This window comes from Drosophila melanogaster, chromosome 3R, assembly GCF_000001215.4.
Source record: "Drosophila melanogaster chromosome 3R".
NCBI classification, from domain to species: Eukaryota; Metazoa; Arthropoda; class Insecta; order Diptera; family Drosophilidae; genus Drosophila; species Drosophila melanogaster.
The window spans coordinates 12,756,079-12,775,458 of record NT_033777.3 but is presented as its reverse complement, the minus strand read 5'-3'; the positions used below and the strand labels follow the sequence as shown (position 1 = coordinate 12,775,458).

At 40.1% G+C, this 19,380-nt stretch overlaps 1 protein-coding gene and 2 long non-coding RNA genes across 4 annotated transcripts in view; 2 read left to right on the top strand and 1 right to left on the bottom strand.

The window, feature by feature from the left end:
- The window catches only part of beat-Vc (beaten path Vc), a 37,181-nt gene that overhangs the window by 7,758 nt on the left and 10,043 nt on the right, over positions 1–19,380 (top strand). The window lies entirely within an intron of this gene.
- lncRNA:CR44232 (long non-coding RNA:CR44232) lies at positions 7,102–7,832 on the bottom strand. Of its 2 annotated transcripts, NR_074003.1 has the most exons (2): positions 7,647–7,832; positions 7,102–7,338 (listed from the first exon to the last, which is right to left on the bottom strand). It is a non-coding gene; the product is annotated as a long non-coding RNA:CR44232 (long non-coding RNA). The 2 variants fall into 2 exon arrangements; NR_074004.1 differs by lacking the exon at positions 7,102–7,338 and having other exon boundaries at positions 7,432–7,832.
- lncRNA:CR44233 (long non-coding RNA:CR44233) lies at positions 7,991–8,281 on the top strand. The gene has a single exon (NR_074002.1). It is a non-coding gene; the product is annotated as a long non-coding RNA:CR44233 (long non-coding RNA).

Below are 19,380 nucleotides of genomic sequence, written 5' to 3'. Positions count from 1 at the left end.
CCAACGATGGCAGCACAAAGCCAATGAAATTAACTAAAAATCAGTCAAGAGCATGAATGGCAGCGTTTTATCTGGTCGCTTGTCTTTCGGCCATTATCTTTGCGTTTTGTGCGGCGGAAGAGGAAGCGCATTTGATGATAATAATAATAATAATAACAGCGCCAACACTTGGCCATTGTTTTAGTGGTAGCCAAGCGAAAAAGCAGCAACAACAAGATGACACTTTAATAGCACAAATGCGGAACTAAACAAAAACCAAAATCAACGAAAAATGGGTGTGGAAAGCGACTCCCGCCAGCTGTCATAATGAAACTGTCAAGGACAATAGGGGGCCAGCGGAAATACGAAGTGTACGTGTGCCCCTCTGGAAAAGTTCCACCACGCGCTCCTGAATTTTCCCGACACCCCCCCCCCCCCCCTTTCGCATCCGCCACTTTCCGGTTTCTGCGATAAAAGCGACAAACGAAAATTCTGTCTGACGGGTAGAGGCCATTTATAAGAGCATCAGTTACAATAACACTGCAGGGCGGCCGGGCGGTAGGGCGTTAGGGCGGCTTGGTCCAAGGGGGCGTGGCCCTCACAATAGCCGGGGCCATTGTCATAAATTAAAAATGAGGAAGTGTATGAAAATAAACAAAAAGCCAAACGGCCCAGCCAGCTAGCCGCAGCGGAAATACAAAAAGCGTTGATAAATAAATTTCTAACAAAACAAACCAGCTACCAGAGAAAAGGCATCCCGAGACTCAAAGTCAACCCGAAGAGCCCAAGAAAAGATAGGGCGGAAAACGTGTTGGCCAGGTCAAGACTGTAGATAATGCTATTGCGTACATTAAAGTATTAAAGAAAAGTTAATTCTCGCAGTAACTATAAACAAGTGGTAGGCACAAGGAACATATTGTACTTAAAATACCCGTATGCTAAGAAAACACTGTCGAATTCTCCCAAATAAATTATTTTAGCCAACGCCTTAAAGTTGTAGTTTAGGGCAATGCCCACATTCAACGCGAGCCACAAATTTCACAGGACGCGTTCTATGTGTTCTATGTGTCGTAGCACTCGCACTTCGTTCCCCCCGTTACCCGGCCAATTCCTTTCGTGCCACTGCAACAGCATCAGCTACATTGGCCAAGAGTCTCTGGGCGCAGTGGCCAGCGGCAATGTCCAAAGCCGCAGCGGCTTTGATGGAATTTGTGAAAATACTGCACAGGAACGACTAGCCACAAAAAATAAGCAAGTAACTTACATTTAAGTCCGACTTGGAAATGCTCTTAGTGGTTTATTGAATTGGAGTCATGTTTTTCAGTATATGAAAAATATTTGATAAGATGGCCATAATAAAATTGCTCAAAATAGAAATACTTACCCCAACTATTTCATTAATTATTAAATACAATTTGATTATTAGATCACATACACTACGAAGTTTTAAGCTTACCCAAACGTAAGTAAGTGTGATACAAGGAAGTTCTGATAAGCTGGTTCACTTCAATAAAAACATCTATAGGGTTCGTTTCTACACATCCCCAGACCATTTCGACGACAGTTTTCGTTCGTTCTGCTTTTGAAAACCAGGACCGTTGACCATATCCCAAACGCTTTATTCTGTATTATGTACGATATTTTGTTTCTATTTTATGCGGCTTATTTGGCTCGCATGCCACGTCCAGTTTTTAGGTTTACAGACCCGGGTGCAGAACCTCGTGGGGCTTTATTTTGGCTTTCGGCATTTGTTTAAATTAAAGATTATGCACAAGCGAAAAAGTGGCAGTGCGAGCGCCATGAAGGGGAAGATATTTGAAATTTAAATATGCCAACCAAGCACGACCTTGGGCCACGTGGCGTATGATGGATTTGGGACCGCATGACGTCAATGGGAGAGAAATCTGTTGTGCGCCCTTTTCGCTCGGCATCGTGTAAACAAGCAAATGGCTTTAAATTGCTGGCAAGTAGAATTTGCACAATGGGCATAATGGCTGTAATCGTAATAAGCCATTTAGCACTTCATCTTTCCTGCGAGCAGCCTTTGCATATATTTATAATTCATATTCATATTGTTAATTCTATGGTACCTTACCCCATTCTCCCTACCTCAAACCCTTTCATCCGTCGCCGAGGGTAGCTGCCATAAAAGCATCATAAACATTTTACAGCAGTTGCAGTTGCTGCAGGAAACTGCCCAGCAAGCGGAAACGGTGCCGCTCCTCAGTGCCACCCTCATAATTGCAGCCAGCCATTTCACATTTTGGCCTAGTCCCGGAAAAAGGGGGGCGTGGCACCGGGAATTAGGATGGCTTTATCGGAGGCAGGCCAACTATGTTGTATGTACTCGTATGTGTGGGTAAAGGATTTTTAAGCTTTTAAGCAGACTGTTTCTTTTTTCGTCTAAGCCAGCTGAAATGGCAAATATCTAAAGTATAAATATTCCATGAAACACCCATCAAGTGGATACACAAAAAGCATTCTACAAACAAGCAAGTCATGTCCTAAAGCCAGTGAAATGAAAAATACTACAATATAAACACAATCATCACAAAATGTATTGTGGTTTCATTAAACAAAATATGTTTCATAAATTGAAGAACTCGCCAATACCATGCTGACCTATTTTTATATGTATTTATAATACTATAAAGAATTGCCGTGTGGCTGCATATAAAGAGTTTTCTTTGAAACAAAGTCTATTTTATTCTAATCAACTTTTCCTACGGTCGCCAAGCACTTTTTAAGGTTGTTTTGGCCAACTTGTGATTGGCCCAATTCCCCCGCAAACAAACTTCTATAACTGCCCTCGCGGCTCACATTGTTCAACTGCTTGTTAGCCTCAGGTGTAAATTACAAATCTGAGCGGCGCATAATGAATGAGGCGGCGCACGGTCTGTGGAGCGGCAAAAGAGGCGACTAAATGAAATGAAATCGCAGTGAAAACGCTTTCATTAAACATGCCAGAATGGGAGGTGCAAAAGTTTTCCCCTCGCCCACTTTGGCGGGGCAGACAACGATGGCCGAAAGGGCGTGGCCGACGGGGAGGGGAAAAGCGCGACAAACTGCGGCCAAGTTGATTAGAAAGCCGAGCAGAAAGTCTCGCCTGGGACTGGCAGGCAGCCTAATGAAAAACTTGGAAATTTACGGTCAACGAGTTGTCAAAGCGGCACCACCAAAGCTGGGCCCAAGTAGGGAAATGTGGGAAAATAGGGAAATAGGGGGATAGAGGGGCGCTCGAAGCCTGCCCATAGTTTCAGAAACGCCAAGTCAAACAATTAAGACCAGCCATGTTCCAATGGAATGGGCGACAGGCGGTTTAAATAAATAATTGCCATCGAAATTAAGCAATGGGCTGGGCTGTGGAACATGGGGAATCTACTGATGGCCACCAGGCACAAAAGTTCACTGAAGAAAACTTCATGCAACTGGAACAAAAAATCCAAAACTGCTTTAAGATTTCTAATCCGTCAAAAACTTAATCATTTAATAGATTGTAGGATTAGAGATAGCATATACTTTATTGGTTCTAATACTTTGAGAATATTTTTATTTATTTACTCTTCAGTTTGATACTGTGTTCGTTGAATATGAATTGGAACTCAAATCGTTTTATAATTTTCTTTTGTACTGTTACTTTATAAATGCAATAAATAAGGGAAATAGGATTTCTCCCGCGGGTCCTTAAGCATTTTCCTATTTACTTCGCGACAGTTTTCTTTATTTAATAACGTCTTTTATTGCCAGTGTGAGTGCTGTAATCTCGCGGGCACCGGGCAGTTGAGCAGCGGAGCCAAAGTGCGACGACATCGTGGAAAGGACAGTGGAACAGGACAGGGCAGGACAGGACGGGACAGGACGACACGGTAATGCGCGGACACGGAAGCTCGGAGACTGGGACTCGGACGATAGCAGGAGTAATGACAGGAAGTTCCGATAAAGGAGACAAAGAAAACGCATGCATTAACACAGATAACAGGTCATGGGAAAAAGCCGACTCCGCCGGGGGCATTACGAGGGGGCTGAGGAGCCTGGGGGTCAGCTCCGCATAAAGTTCATTAGCGCTGATCAAGAGGCTACAGTTACCCAGTCGAAAATTCCGGAAGCCGGGGAAATTTCAACTGGGCCGTGGCCAAAAAAGAAGCCCGAGCCCCACATGGCCCATAAAAATGCTATGTAAATTTACCACTCATTAATAATGCTGGCTGGCTCTCACTCCAGGAAATGGTTTTGTGGCCATTTTGGGCGAATAGCAACTATTAAATTGCAATCAAATATTGCCCAAATAATAATAGTAGCCACAAAAAACCTTTTAGTTCCCAAAACCCCAAAAGCGAATGACAAAAGTTAATGCTAATGTGGCATATGCAAAAATAGGCATAGATAAGCACAGCATTTTTAGGGAGGAGAGCCGTGGCTTTAACTGAATAACCCCTAGGTTACAACAATCAGCAAGTAGATAAATTCATAAACGAAACAAACAAATCCAATGGTAGTTACCTCTAAATGGCTATTTGACTATATGGCTATACCTTGACTATGATAAATAAATGTTATGAAAATATTTTATGTTGAAATATTTGAGTTTTCTACAGTCATAAAAATCACACCATTTTATTGCATGCTGGTCAATCAATACCAGTACCCTTTTTCATTTAAATTTCGCACACAGCCACATGGGGTCAAAGGCTAATTGCCAGACCCTCACCGTAGTTTTCGTGACATCCCCATTGGTCACGTGCTCCTCGCTAGTTGGCACACACATAGCGAAATGGGAGGTGGGACTCGGAATGTGTGCCTGGCATTTTGGCGACCCAATCTTGATGCTATCATCAATTGTCAAATAACCAACTGTGTGAGATTTGCGCACCAGCTGTGGCCAGAAGCGTTGAAGCATTCATGGCACTGCAAATCAACGAATACACACACATGTTACACAGTTACGCAGATACACAGGGCAAAAATATGTAGTATTCGACTAAATAAGTTGGAAAATAGCGAGGATTTAAAATTGAAAACTGCATTCATTCCATGAGTTTGCCTATCATAGAAGAAATTCCGCATGAAATTGTGTAATGCATTGCACTTTAAATTTACATCTGAACAGAGAATCTTGAAATTTTTCCCTTTATGTACTTACGCATATGGGAGCTTCCCCTCCGAACAACTCACTTTGTGGGTTATTTGTTTTGGTCATACGCTCATTTCGTTTCTGCTGGGAAAATCGAATGTAGAACCCCAAAAGGACTCAGGACAACAAAAAGGGGAAAAGGCAAAAAGGTTCGACTAAACGATTCAGGGATTCAAGCACAGAAATCAAGAGCAGCAGCAGAGTAAACAAACGAAAGGGGAACCACAAATGTACAACGGACAACAAGCTACCAAAACCGAATCATGACCAAAGGATCCAGCATCCCCGCCCGAACATCCCAACTACTGGTCCTCTTTGTACTGCCCAAAAAAAAAAAAAAAAGAAGAAGCCCATCCCAAAAACCCAACCCAATCTCAAACGACGAGCAACGAGCTGAGCAATCGTAAATCTTCTTATGTGCAGCAGCATTTTAACGATAATTTGCTTTATTGAAGCCGTTTAGATTTGGCTAGCAGAGCGGTCCAGTCTGCAGCGAACCGGACCACAAGTCAAACGACAACTAGAGCGTACCCATGTGTCCAGACTGGGGCCCAATCTTTGCTCCTTCTTGTCCTTGGATACACTGGGCAAAATAGTTTTTATGAAAATGAAATCGCCAACAAAGATAGTCCATAACTATCACCGCATACAAGGTGATCATGTTATTTAATTATTTAAAAGCAAAGTATATTTTATAATTTCATTATAAATCATAACCACTTTTCTGTCGGTGCAGTATTTGGCATCGCTTCCCCTTTGAATGTTTGAAACGTTTCCGTTTAAATGGTTTTTATAGCAAATTTATGTAGAGGAAAACACTTTTAAGGTTGACCAAAAGGACATACGCAGGAATCCATAAAAATAGCTGGCCAAACACATGCGACCCAGAGCCAAATCGAATCGAATCGGCGCTCCATCCCCCGGATTTTCAGAGGTGTGAACAAAGATTTGCCACTTTTGCCGCTCGTTTGGCCGGGTTCTTGGTAGTTACTGGTAGCTGGTAACTGGTAAGTGGCGACTGGTAGCCTGGTCTGGTCCGGTGTGGTCTCCGGTTTCTGGACCAATATGTGCCATGAATAATGGCCGGGCAAATTGCTCAGCAGCTTTCCAGCTAACTGGATTGCAGCAAATTGCCCAGTTAGCTGCTGCAGTCTGACATCCTGTTAATGTTTTGTCGAGATCACCACCCCCGATGCTGTAAAAATGTTACCACATCATTGGAAGTAATTACTGTGTCATTTGTCAATTGACTCGGATTGGTAGATGGCCGGCGTTGATTTCTTGGCCCGACAGCTTAAGTAATTACGTCTTAACCGTATTAAGTGTGTGTTAAATGTCAGAGGTTAACTACAAGCTTTTCGATTGATTTCAACTTGACGAAGGCAAGAATATAATCTCCTGAACTGCACTGACAGGCTAGCCTGTTATGAAAACATTTTAGGGCCACCTCAAACTGCAATAACTCAAGTCGTCAGCATTTCAACCCATTTAATTAAAATATTTTATTAATTTGTATCACCGTACAAAAGGCCATAAACTCGCTTTATACCATGCATATACACAAACACAGTAATTGTGAAAAATAGCAACGATGCACAAGCAACATAAATTCAGGGCAACAACAAGGAAACGGTGTTATATAAGCGAGGATATATGTATTCCTTACTCCGTTGTCAGAGCTTCTTTTTGGCCCGGAAATTATTTAAATTAATAAATATATTTCAGTTTTACATTAAGCCCAAAAAGCTTAACAGCTCAACTTGAGATTCCGCAAACAGTTGCAACTCCACAGCTGGCAAAAGGAATGCCAAATTATGATTGAGTGGAATTTGCAGTGGGGATGCTTAAGTAAATTTATTATTTCTCGTTTTTATTTTAATGCAAAATACCAAGTAAAGTGCTGGTGTCTTTTTCAGATGCTATTTGGTTGGATTTTTCTCTCCATTGTGTTGTTGTTTATACTTATTTTCCAACAACTGACTTTGCGTTTTCTTTAAATTGCTGTTGCTTAGAATCAAATCACCGTGCAATTCATTCATTCATTTCTTTGTACAAGGCCATTGTGTTTAAATAAGTTTAAGCTTCAGAACTTTAAGTATTAGGCCCCTCACAAGAACTCCAGAAGCTGCCCTTGACTTCCCCCGTCACTTTCCCATGTTGGCAAAGGGGATGCATTTGCAGCAGACCCCCTTCTTCTGTTTCTGTGTCTATCCTGGTCGGCATTGCTGCTTCACTTGGAAAAAATTTAAAAGAAAATTAAAGTAAAAATGTATATATATATATTTTAATATTTAAAGCAACACTCCGTTTTTTTTATAATTATGGAAACAAACTACTTTTGTATTTATACCCCCCTTTAATTCAAAGTTAAAGTCATTTTTGTGCACTTCCTTGATTTTCTCTACAGACACTTTCTTCCAGTGCACTTGCTTACTGCTTTGCGCTGAGGGGCGTGCCTGGCATGTGACATTCGCCGGCATAAATGTCAACAACTATTTGTTATTGTTGTTGGCCTGCTGGCGTTATTTGTGTGTACCTGTGTTGTTGGCGTTGCATGGCTGTTGCTCCTAACTTGTTGTTGTTCTTGCCGCTGCATTTGTTGTTATTGTTGCTGTGGCAAGTGTGACGGCGGCTTTGGCTGTCAACAATGGCTGATGCCAACAATGTGACCGTCATGCCGTGGGCACTTCGTAGCGCCAAGACTTTGCCTCCGAGAGCCACTCAAACTTTGCAAAATTCCACCCTCCACACAGCTCAGTGTGCTAAGCACACACACACACACACACACACACATTGCGTATACGCCGCGTGGTAATTGTAATTATTCTCGCTATTCAGCCAGATTTGTTAAGCCATTAGGCAACAGGTCGACCAGCATCCATATTAATGCCATCGCCCAGCTGAGTACAACGTGCTTGGTGCTCGAATGGGGAATTCCGGAATAATTAAATTCATTTATGCGAGATCCCAAGCGTAGCACCAACTTTGGCCATAAAAACCCGAAAATAGCCATAATAATGATAATGATATCAATAACAATGCGAATTACGGGGCAATAGTTGAGCGGTCGCTTCATAAAAACCAGATGTTAATATTTTTCCATTTTCACATCGATGTACAAATAAACACCGCAAAACACAGCACACAAAAAATAAAAAAGAAAATGGGGTGAAGAAAAGCAAAAGAAACAATGGTAAAATGCTTCCATATCAGAAAATTATTAAAGACCATATGAAAAACTGAACCATCCGCTTAACGAGGCATTCATTTATTGCAAATTGATGCATAAACAATTAGTTTATTGGACTATTTCAATTTAAGCCTTAGGATTTGGTGGATAACCATTTTTGGCAATTCAACTGAACAACTTTAAGCCAATTCCAACATTTATTTACTGTGTTTATACAATCTCGAGATATTAAGTTAGAAGATTACACATTTTCTTTCCCTCAAAGCAAATATATGTAAGCCTCTAAAAGGTTACCAAAAATATATTATATTCAATAACCAGACACAAGCTTAAAGAGATCTATCGATTAAATGCAAATCGTTTTGAACCGAATAATGTTTATTTGTACTCGCCACTTGTCCTTTGTTAAGTCATTGTAACACAGCACAGCTTAAAGTTGATCCTTTCCATTTATCAATGGCAGCTCCTTGAACGACTCTCGCTGGGAAATATGATTTATGTGTCCCGCAGCGCTTGACTACACGCCTCCCCTTTTCGCTCCACGAACCGATTTTCCCACAATTTTCCCGCCCAAGCCCGAGGCCGTTTCAACTGTCGAAAGTTGTAAGTGTTGCCAAAGCAGCTTGCGCTGTTGCTACTAAACGAAATCGAAATCGAATGCCATCGTAATGGCCTCTGGGCAGACAACGGGCGTAATTTTACACGCAGACTTTCCGACAAACGGTCTTGAGGGCCAACGGCTCGTTTGTCTGGCTCAACTTCTTCGTCTAGACTGGAAAAAAATAGACAAATGTATATATAAATATTATAATATTAATATTTAAAATAAGTACATATTCATACGAATTTTCTTTACAATATAAGATACTAATGAAAATAAATATCCTATAAAAATTATGTAAACCTAGTACCGATACGGATTCCGAATAGTTCTTAGTTTTCAGCTTAGTTTTAAAATAACTAAGAGGTGTTTCCTTATAAACCACCACTATTTTCTTCAAGTGCACTCCCTTATTAACAGGCAGAATGAAATTTTGAAATTATAATGCCATCCGGCCGGGCGGCAAAGTTTTTCTTGACCATCCAGCCGTCTGATGTCGTGGCGCCGACCCATAAATATAAATTTGATTTTTTATATAGCACTTTGATATGTGGGCAGCAGCACCAACACTTTTCGCAAACTTTTCGCATCTCATCTCATTTCATCTCATCACCGGAACCGGGATCCTATTACAGCTGTCGAAAACTAACTGAAAATGAAAAACCCACGCAAGTCGTATACGTGGGAAAATGCCAAAGGAAAAGCTTTAAATGCCGCTCAAGTTTCATTTGCATCGTTTCGATTTGCATTAGTGGCCATAAAATATGTTCAAACTTTGGCAGTAAAATCAAATGGTTTAATTTAAAAAGTCGTTAATTTTATTTACTTCAGTTTAATGGCGGCAAATAAATGGAGTTATTGTCTCGCCGCTTCGTAGGATTATCTAAACAAGTAATTAAATATACTTTAATGCGGCAAGTAATTGATTTAGGGTATTGACTTGAAGTTAATTGAAATGATTCGATCAGGTCATTAATTGACAGTCAGAAAAGGAAATGTTACAATTATTCAAGGATAGAAAATTAAATAAATGAAATACCTATAATTCAGTGAAACTTTTAAATGTGAGATATTGTTGGAAAAAAGTTGATGCAAAGCGTCAACATTGGTTAAGTATTAAATGATATTATTATGAGGCTCAGCACTTGACGAAATTTTGAAAATAACCAGCTTATTTATATAAAGCATATTTAAGAGAGTATATACAACATTTGCGCCATAATTAAATTCATTTAAACTTTCAAAGATCGCACGTGTGTTAAGATGTATAGATGGAAAAATGCCCAAGGCCGTCATGAATTGTGATTCGCCTGCGAACTCAAGCTCTGCATGCCAATAGCCGTGAATTTTGGTTATTTTCCAGAGCTACGACTGCCATTGACAGTGATTTGCGTATGGCAAAAACTTTTCCGCCATATCCATCGCTAGCCGGAAAAATGTCAGAAAAATACTCGGCCCATATGCGTGCTAAGCAAAATTCTAAGGTGTGGGCATAAGTGGTAGTACGGAGGGAGCAAACTTTTTCATTACGCAATTCTTGCGTATGTATGTACGATGCTCTCGGCACAGTGAGGGACTTTTTTTCAAAATCACACTCATATATTCAGCTTTGCTTAAAAACTTTTCTAATTCCATTAACGTTACGCACATGCTCAAGCTCCCCATCGTCCATTCCGCACTTCGTTCGTCCTGCCCGTGCTATTGTGGCCGGTGAAGTTTCGCCCCACGTGCATTTCGCCCTGGACAAAAGGACTACACTGGAAAAATATTATATGTGTACGAAAGAAACGATCACAATTAAATTAATATATCTGTTTTAACTTTTTTTATGGCTTAAACGATTATTTAAATAAACAACGCTCTTATAAATAGTAATATTAATTTTCAATAGTTTATATATATAATATTTTTCCTTTGACATTTTTTTAAGTGACGCATAGAAACACAGAGCGCATTTTGCGTGACTTTGCAAATTCAGACAATATTGTTTGGCTCGTTCCCAGCCGCTTTAAAGTGAAAAAACAGGACAACGTCTATAATGAGCCGTAGTTGCGAACAGATTTCCTCCGCCCGCCGAAAGTCATTTTCTGCCCGGGGTATAAGTTTGGCTTTGTGGAGCGCTTTAAATCTGTGGGGAAAGTTAAGCATTTTTTCCACGTCTCATTTCTCAGCGCTCTGCGATTGCCATGGTGAGGAACTGGATTTTGGGTTCCGCTATAATTTGACTTAATTTTTGTTAATAATTATTTTCGCATTTTCGGCATTGCTTGTGGTTGATGGCAGGCGGCGTTGCCCGGACGAGGGATCGGAGTTAATTAGTTTGTAATTATTATAAATTGAAGATGAATGCTTGTGGCAAGTTTAATTGGATATTTGATGTTTTTAAATTACGCAAAAATGAGCGTGAAATATTAGCGCCACATCTATCTGGCCACATCTCCATTTTTGCCCCAAAGCCAGTCCCTGCGAGGGGTAAATTAATTTTTAATGCCTTGGCTTTGTCACTGGGCCCGATATTTATGTTCTGAGCCAAAGCAGCTGCCTTGCGACCGAGCTGCATGCTTTTTGTGTCATCGACCGCGCTTGTGTCACACGTGCCACGCCCATACCCAGTACAGTGATGCCTGGTACTATGAACACGAATATAGGACTACATTTCTACTAAATAATTCGAAATATATAAAAATAGTAATAACACTTGTTTTACATATATTGTATTGGCATATATTATATTCTGAAATGATTTTGACTAATTCTTTAACCCTTTGCTGTTCCACTGTCCATTCAAGTGGAAGGGGCTGCATCGTGTTCTCGGTCAAACAATTAATCATAATCTCGTGTAGTTGCACAGCCAAGTGTCTGGGCCACGTTCGCAGCAGTTTTTCATAGTAGCGAACAATAAATTTTAGAGCCGCCGGCCGCGTCTTGAGCAGTCATAACTTTGAATCAAGAAAGCCACGTAGCCTGGTACACGAACTCCTACTCCTCCGACAACTCCCAGCTGAGGGTGAAAATATGTTTAAATTTTACTTTAGTTTGCCCCAATCCTGTTATTGTATTATCATTTTCCCTATGTGCCACCGAGCCACGTACATTTGTAATAATTTAACATGAAATATGCTCCGGCGGGTGTGGGACTATGATAAAGTCGTTCGCCTTATTTATCCCCCATTGTTAATTCAATAAGGTGGCAATTGCGAGTAGCTGCATGCGTGCCCAACTATTTGTCCCCATAAATCTGTTCGAAAGTTTTCATTAAGAAAAGTAAAGACGTTTCACTACCAGATTATATAGGCTATAGGCTATTATCTTTTAGTTTAAAATAGGATTAGGGTACACATTTACTAAATGAAAGAAATCTCATATAAATATGAAGCACATTTGAGCTTAAAATTCAACCATATTATAAACATTCCTTAAAATCATTTTCGCTTGCAAAAGATTCCCTTGAAATAATAACGAATAATTGATATTCAGTACTATATCTATAAATTTAACAACTTTAAGTGGCGTGTATATTTAATAAGTTTTTTGTTTCCCTAGTGCAGTCGCACTACACTTATGCCAGAGATTTTTTGTAAAAGCATTTTCAGTTCCCCTGAGCCGAGAATTCGTGTGGTGACCACACTGAGCCCCAAAAAGTACGCATCTGTATGCAAAAGTACACAAGTTCGGTTGAAAAACTTGAACCTTTGGTGTTTGTTTTATTGGCAATGATACACACAATTGTTTGTGTGTCCTGCCATCGAGCGAGACAAACTCCGTTTTCCTGGTACTGCTTCCATTTCCATTTCATTTCCATCTAACACTGCTCCTGCCCCTCGTCCTTGCCATCACCAGCACCCTGTTGTTTTCTTTGGATGCCCAAATTGATTCTATTGGCTTTATTGTGATAAGGTCAAAAGTTAATGTAAATGTTGTGGCCTTGTGCATTGAGACAGTTTGCTGGGGGTTTTGGGTTTCCAAATTAAAACTTCCAACTTTACTATTCTTTTTGATGTGGCCGTAAGGGTCTTTCCCTCTGATAAACTCTGTTCAAAGTAAACTGGCACCAGGGAGTCGATCTACGTGGCAGATATGCAACTTGGTAGCACATGAGCTGCTGTCTGACCAAAAACAAAACAAACGGTTCTGCATGTGGCAAGTGTGACAGTTCAGATGGATTTCGGGTGCTCTAAGCAAGATTACGACATATCAACAGTAGCAAAATAATAACTCGTGCATTAAATTCTTAAGAAAATATTTAAAGAAAATACTTCATTTTAGTTTATCTTAACTTTATGTATTAAATGACATGTCACTAGCTATTAAAAAATGTAATGAAACCTGCAAACGACTTTAGCTTTGTTCAATAGCTAAACAGAAAGTGTTTTCTTCCCATTATAAATGGATTTAATTTCGATTTCGAAAACATTTACCACCAATTGGTGTATATACCTCTTGATAATTGAAAATATTGAGACTGACAAAGGTTACCAATTCATAAAAGTCTCCTTAATTATTTTCCAAATTTCCCACTCAATAAGTGGCACTTATTGCACTTTCTACTCTGGAAAAACCTCTGAAGCGGAGTTAAATTTAAAGAGTTAATTTCCTCTTCTCTCATGCCACACATCCAACCACATGCTATTGAAGCAGACTTTTTGGTTTGTGGATGAAGGAGTCAAACTGAGGCAGCTAACTGACAGCAATGCCGTGTCGATGTCAAAAGCATCCATTCTCCACTCAATCCGCCTGAAAACCATTGCTCCTCCATCTCTCCCCACTGAACCATAAAAAGCAATGCCAACTCCTCCTGCTGGATCTCCGGATCTCATCCTTGTCTCGCTGCCGGAGAAGTCTCAGTGGTTGGCTTTGGCAAAGTTTTGTGCGTAACATGAAAAACTTCGATAAATTCACAGTTGAAACAATTACCATGAATTTTATCAAAAATGATACGCGCTGTTCGTATCCGACCATGCAGCAACAATATTTTTTAATGCACTTTGGGGGAAAATGAAACGCAAGAAGGATGCCGAGGCAGCTGCTCGGGATAAAGATCTGTGGGGTCGAATGGGTCGGGGGAGGTGTGCGGAAAAGCAGCAGCCCAGTGGAAGCCCAGGAAAAGCCATGAGGAAAACCGAGGGAAGTGCCTGACAGATAGACCAGGAGCCAGCGTGAAGTTGCCGGGATGCTGCTGCTTCTCCGTAAAATGTAAGCGCAAAATTGCTTGAGAAAACTTTCTCAACTTTTCAGCTAATATTTGACTTTGGCAAAATAAGCAGACGATGAGGAAAAAACAACGTAGCGACATTGCATCGAATGGGAAAAATATATATTTTCTTAAACATTATGCGACGACATTTGCGCTGATGTGAAAGTATCTTATGGATACAGAAATTCCCTTTTCTCTCCCTCTTCAAATTCCGCAACATATGCAATGGCAGGCCAATGTTTCGTTTCGACTTTTATGGCTTTGGTACAGAAAATATTGTGGGAAAAAAATCCGGAAAATATTTATGCGTTGGCAAAGTTTTTCGCCCTAAACGCTGCAATTGAAAATGAACATTAAAATTGATATTGGCCCGCAAGGCGGACAACTTTAATGGCTGTCAATTGCAGGCGAGTGAGCAAAGTTTTTACCTCTTGCTCGACCTATTTTTTTTTTTTTTTTTTGGCTCGAATTTGTGTAAACTTAATATTTTGTTATTAGTTTTGCAAAAGTGTCCAATGGTTTTTATTCTATTGCAAAAACTCGCTGGCAGCGCGGGAAACTCAAATAGATTTTGAGTAGCTTTTCAGTTTGAGTCGACGTTAAATGAGAAAAGTTTCGCCGAGTGTTTGTTGCAGTTTTACGTGTAAGTTGGCCGCTACTCCTTCGTGGCAGGTGAAGTGTCCTCTTCTCTGCGTTTATTTTGATTTTCCGGCTCCTTGTTTTCCAGCCGTTAATGATATTTTGTCCAACAGTTTAGCTCTTGAACTTATTCAAAAATCAATCCAAAAGCCTGATTAATATAAAATGTTGCCTTTATAAAAGAATGATGATCAAGCAGTTTATATAAAAGTGGTATTTTAAATCAATTTCATAGTTCTTTGTTTAAGACATCGGTAAGTCTCTCTTGATACGAAAAAGTTTCTCGAACTACAGTATACTTTTAGAACAAATGTGAAGATTGAAATGTGTCAGACTAGTGAACTGTTCTTAAATTTCAATAACTTTTGCAATTGGCACACTTTTCCGTTGGATCCATTTCCTCCATTTTTAGGCCACCGCATCACACTCGCAACTCTTGGCTCCGCCCAGTTTACTAATTTTAGTTTTGCAACTTTTTGTTGTCCAAAAAGAACAAACATACAAACATAATATACACACATACACAATAAATAAACCCCAGCGTCTGTGGAGACCGTAGAAACAAGCAAAACTATGGGACGTGGGAAATCTACTGGTAGCAAAAACCAAGCCGAAAAAACAAGAGGAAAAGTCCGCAAAAATTTTTTTTAAAAAATATAGAAAGAAATGGAGGAAAATTAAGAGCAAACAAAAAAGGCAAGCGTCGCACTCGCAGAGCCGAGCATATTGTATTGAGAGTTCGTTTTAATTAAAAGCAAAAGGAACGCCAAGAATGCGGCGGCAGATTGCGGATTGAAAAGGTTACTGCAGCGCTGAATTTATAAAAATGATTAAAAAAGTTGCAAAATGCAAAAGGCAAAACAAACAATCACAAAAATTGCACAGAACGGAAATAAATTTAAGCAAAAACCAAATTTGTCAGACGGCGAAAATAGCGACGCACAAAAGATGGAAAAAATGAACAAATATTTGAGTGAAAAAGTATAAGCGAAACAGGAGCATAAACAATGCATTGCGGAATATTTGCATTGCGTATACGCCATGTAATAAATAAAAGTGGAAGTGGGATATTGGGAATGGGAATGCGAATGGATATCCGAATGGAACTGGGCAAGTGGCTGCTCCTTGAGCCCGACTCTGCAACTTGGCACCGGCAAACAGTTTCCAACTGAATGCCTTTAGATCCAGCGACTAGAGCGGCATTTGCCACAGCTGCCAAGGATCTCTGGCCATCCTGAGTTCCACCTTTATCCACTCACCTTATACGCTTTCCTCGGGCATTTTCATCTGGCTTTGAATTTCTTTGCCTACTTAGGATCATAAGTATAATTTGATACGTATTAAGATTTAAATGTGTATATGTTCAGTATTTGTGTTTTAGAATATCTATTATATATTTAATATTTTCTTGTTTCACATATTTACATTCATGTTGATACAATTGATTTCGCAAGGGATATTACCCATTCGGAGGGTATAGTTCAGCATTTTCTTCCAGTTTTTCCATGCCATCATCATCGTCATCTTCGTCTGCATTCAACTTGCAGCTCGTTTGTGCCAGTTTTGCTCGTTTACAGGCTTTTACCTGAAACTATTACCTACTTGCCGGCTGGGTTGCTCGATCCTTGCCACGCCCCCATGCCCCTCAACTTTTCCCGCCCCCTGACTAGTTTTATTTTGCTACTGCAATCAAGTGTCGAGTCGCTGCATCTTATAGTTGCGAGTATGCAGTTTTTTAGCTGCAGAGCAGCTGCAGAAAGTTGCTCATCTGATTACATATTTATTCGCAATTTATGCATAATTCTATAACAGTTCAGTTCATTCTGCGCTGGCTTTAATCAGCGGAGAAGTGAGAGATAACCTTTCGGATTCGAAGGCATGCCAGAAAACAAGCCCTAGGCAATCCATCAAGGCGTATCATGCTCGGGAAAACCGCCCCAAAAACTAAAACCCCACCAATTCCCGAGTGTATAAAACTGTCAGGAGCTCGCATACACTCTCCACAAAGGAGAAAAAATAACAACATAAAACACTTTACCATCTGATACTCAACGTTAAAGTCCTGCTTTAAGTCCCACCAGCAAACTATTCGGGAAGCAAAAAAAAAAGATGATGAATCTTTTGTTGTTTGCCCCACCTCCGAAAGCCACTAAAAATGTTAACTAAAGTGAAGCAAGAATATATGGCCTGATATGAACAGAAAGAAAAGTGGGAGGAAAGGGAAAGTAAATGTAACCAAGATGAAATGTGCGGAACTCCACCAGCAGCAATAACATGTTGAGCAAAAAAATTATGATGGAAATGGGGAGCAGATGGAAATGGGACACGGAAAACTGAGGCAACTTTGCAGAAGCAGAGGGCATTGACAAGCTTAAAATAGACCTGGCTGTGGCTCAGCATAAAACTAACAAGAAAATTCCGAGATATGCATTCCATTTAGGGCGTAACGAATCATGTAACTAAGCTCTCACTTTTCGTTTTCCTTAAAATTACGAAAACCATGAGCATCTGTCGGATGCCAAACGAAAAATTGAGGAAAGGAAATGCTTTTATCCAAATGCTAATTAAACAGAAACATTTTTCGGGTTGTAACTCGAGATATTTCAGCATTTGAAATGGCCATTTAATCTGTTTTAATGGTGATATGAAAATGTTCGATAAGTTTGATTTGTATTGTAAGGAAAAACAATCATAAATCATAGTTGGGTATAGGCACAGTTAAGCATATTTAAGTAACGTGACTTTAAAGTGTTCTTAAAGAACACTTACCGCATTAATGTATCATCGAAAAAAGTGCCACATGTCAATGTCAACTGCGATGACAAAGACAAATTCTTCCAGGCAGCATATCTTTCAGTTTCCCTGCCCAGTGATAGTCATTACGATTTAAATTTGAAAATAGCCCCTCACTTGCTTTAAATTTCCAATTCTGTTTTGTAAATTTAATACGCTGTTGAAAATGATAAAAAAAAAACTAAATGGCGCCAAATTCCGTCCGGCAATCAAGTAAATTCAAAGCAAATTGTCCGCACAATGGCCCAAATGTCCGCATCGGGGCGGCCATCATGAATGTCCTCGAGGATACGGCATGCCAACAGCCTAATGCTCATTATTTTGCGCTTGAGAAATTTCTGTCTCGTCACTAATTCATCATTGTTTCGGCACATTAAATCCTTGAACGTCAACGCATTCATTATCTCATCGCATGTGAGCCGAGGGTCCTGAGCCAAATACTGTGCTTTTTGGCCAACTCATCGCCGGGCTCATATGGTCAGCTGTCTGTGCGTCCTTCTGTTCGTCTGTCTGTCTGTCTGTCGGTCTATCTGTCTGTCATCGGGGTTTCGTCGCCAGGGCATGCTTCAGTGATATTAACTGACCGACAATCAGTCAAGGGCAACTGGAGCATCAGCGGCCAAAGCAAAGTTGGCCAAAAGAGGCTTATGCGAGATTTCTGCGAGTCCCTACCAGCGGAGATAAAGTGGAGCATTCAAGCAGTGGGCAAGTTGACCATGAATAGTTCTAGTCATTTTTGAAGATACTATGTGTTTAACCCTCTGTGGCATAACCTGTGTGGCATATTAGGCATCTATAATATTTTTCTTACTTTTATGGGTTGGTAAATTTCAAATATCTTTGTAATATTTTGTGATTAAGAAACTATCGCTATTATCAGAAAACTTGGCAAGTAGAGGGTTAATATCCCCTTTCAAGGATGCCTGTGCGGCTTGCATGTTAATTGCTTTCCAAGCTAATCGAATTTTTCGCCTGTCATTATGAGTAATGTGTCTAGGATGCGCACATAAAGCAATTTGTCGAGAAGATTGCGCCGAATGGCAAATTGCTCTAAGCGCTCGGCAATTTAAACTATTCGGGCTTAACGACATGCGGACAATAAAATCGTTTAAATGTAATCCACCGCTGAATCAGCAAAAAAGGTATAAAAAAAAGGGATGTGCGAACCCGACGTAATCATACATGTCATCTGGCCTTAATTTCATATGCAAACCAAACATGATTACAAATGGCAAACGAGCATACCAAAAAAAAACATTCAACAGAATGGCAAAAAAAAAAATGGTAAAGAAAAAATATTTAACACGATGGCAAAAACTGATAAACAAAGGTATGCAAATATTCAAAATAGCAAATGCCAAATGCCCTTGCGGATAAATGCAAATTACAAACGGATTTCTACAGTCGTTTACCAAGTGGAACAATGTCTAATTGTATTTAAGAATTTTCTGTGCCAAACTGGGCTTATTTGCATTGAAACCAATGTGGTTGATCGGAGCTGGGACTTAAGAATTAATAAACAAATTACTCACTTACCCAATGCTTTAGTGTCGTAATTGTTAGAAATGCAAACTGTGTCACGCAGCTTAGTCAACTTTGGTCCTTGGGGACGAATATCATCCCGTAGTTGTCGTGGCAATAAATTCAAGGCATCCTGCGGGGGTGGCCAGAAAAAGTCATATTACATCGCTAATTTATGTAGCACATAAGTTAATTTCTGTTTGTCTGTTATTTGTTGTAATTAGCCGACGTTCAAGCCGTTGTCCCAGGGGCCATTAAAACTCGTCCCTGGCCGCCGGAAATGCGCCATCCCATAAACAAACGAAAAACTGTTGCTTCCGGCGACAGCGTGT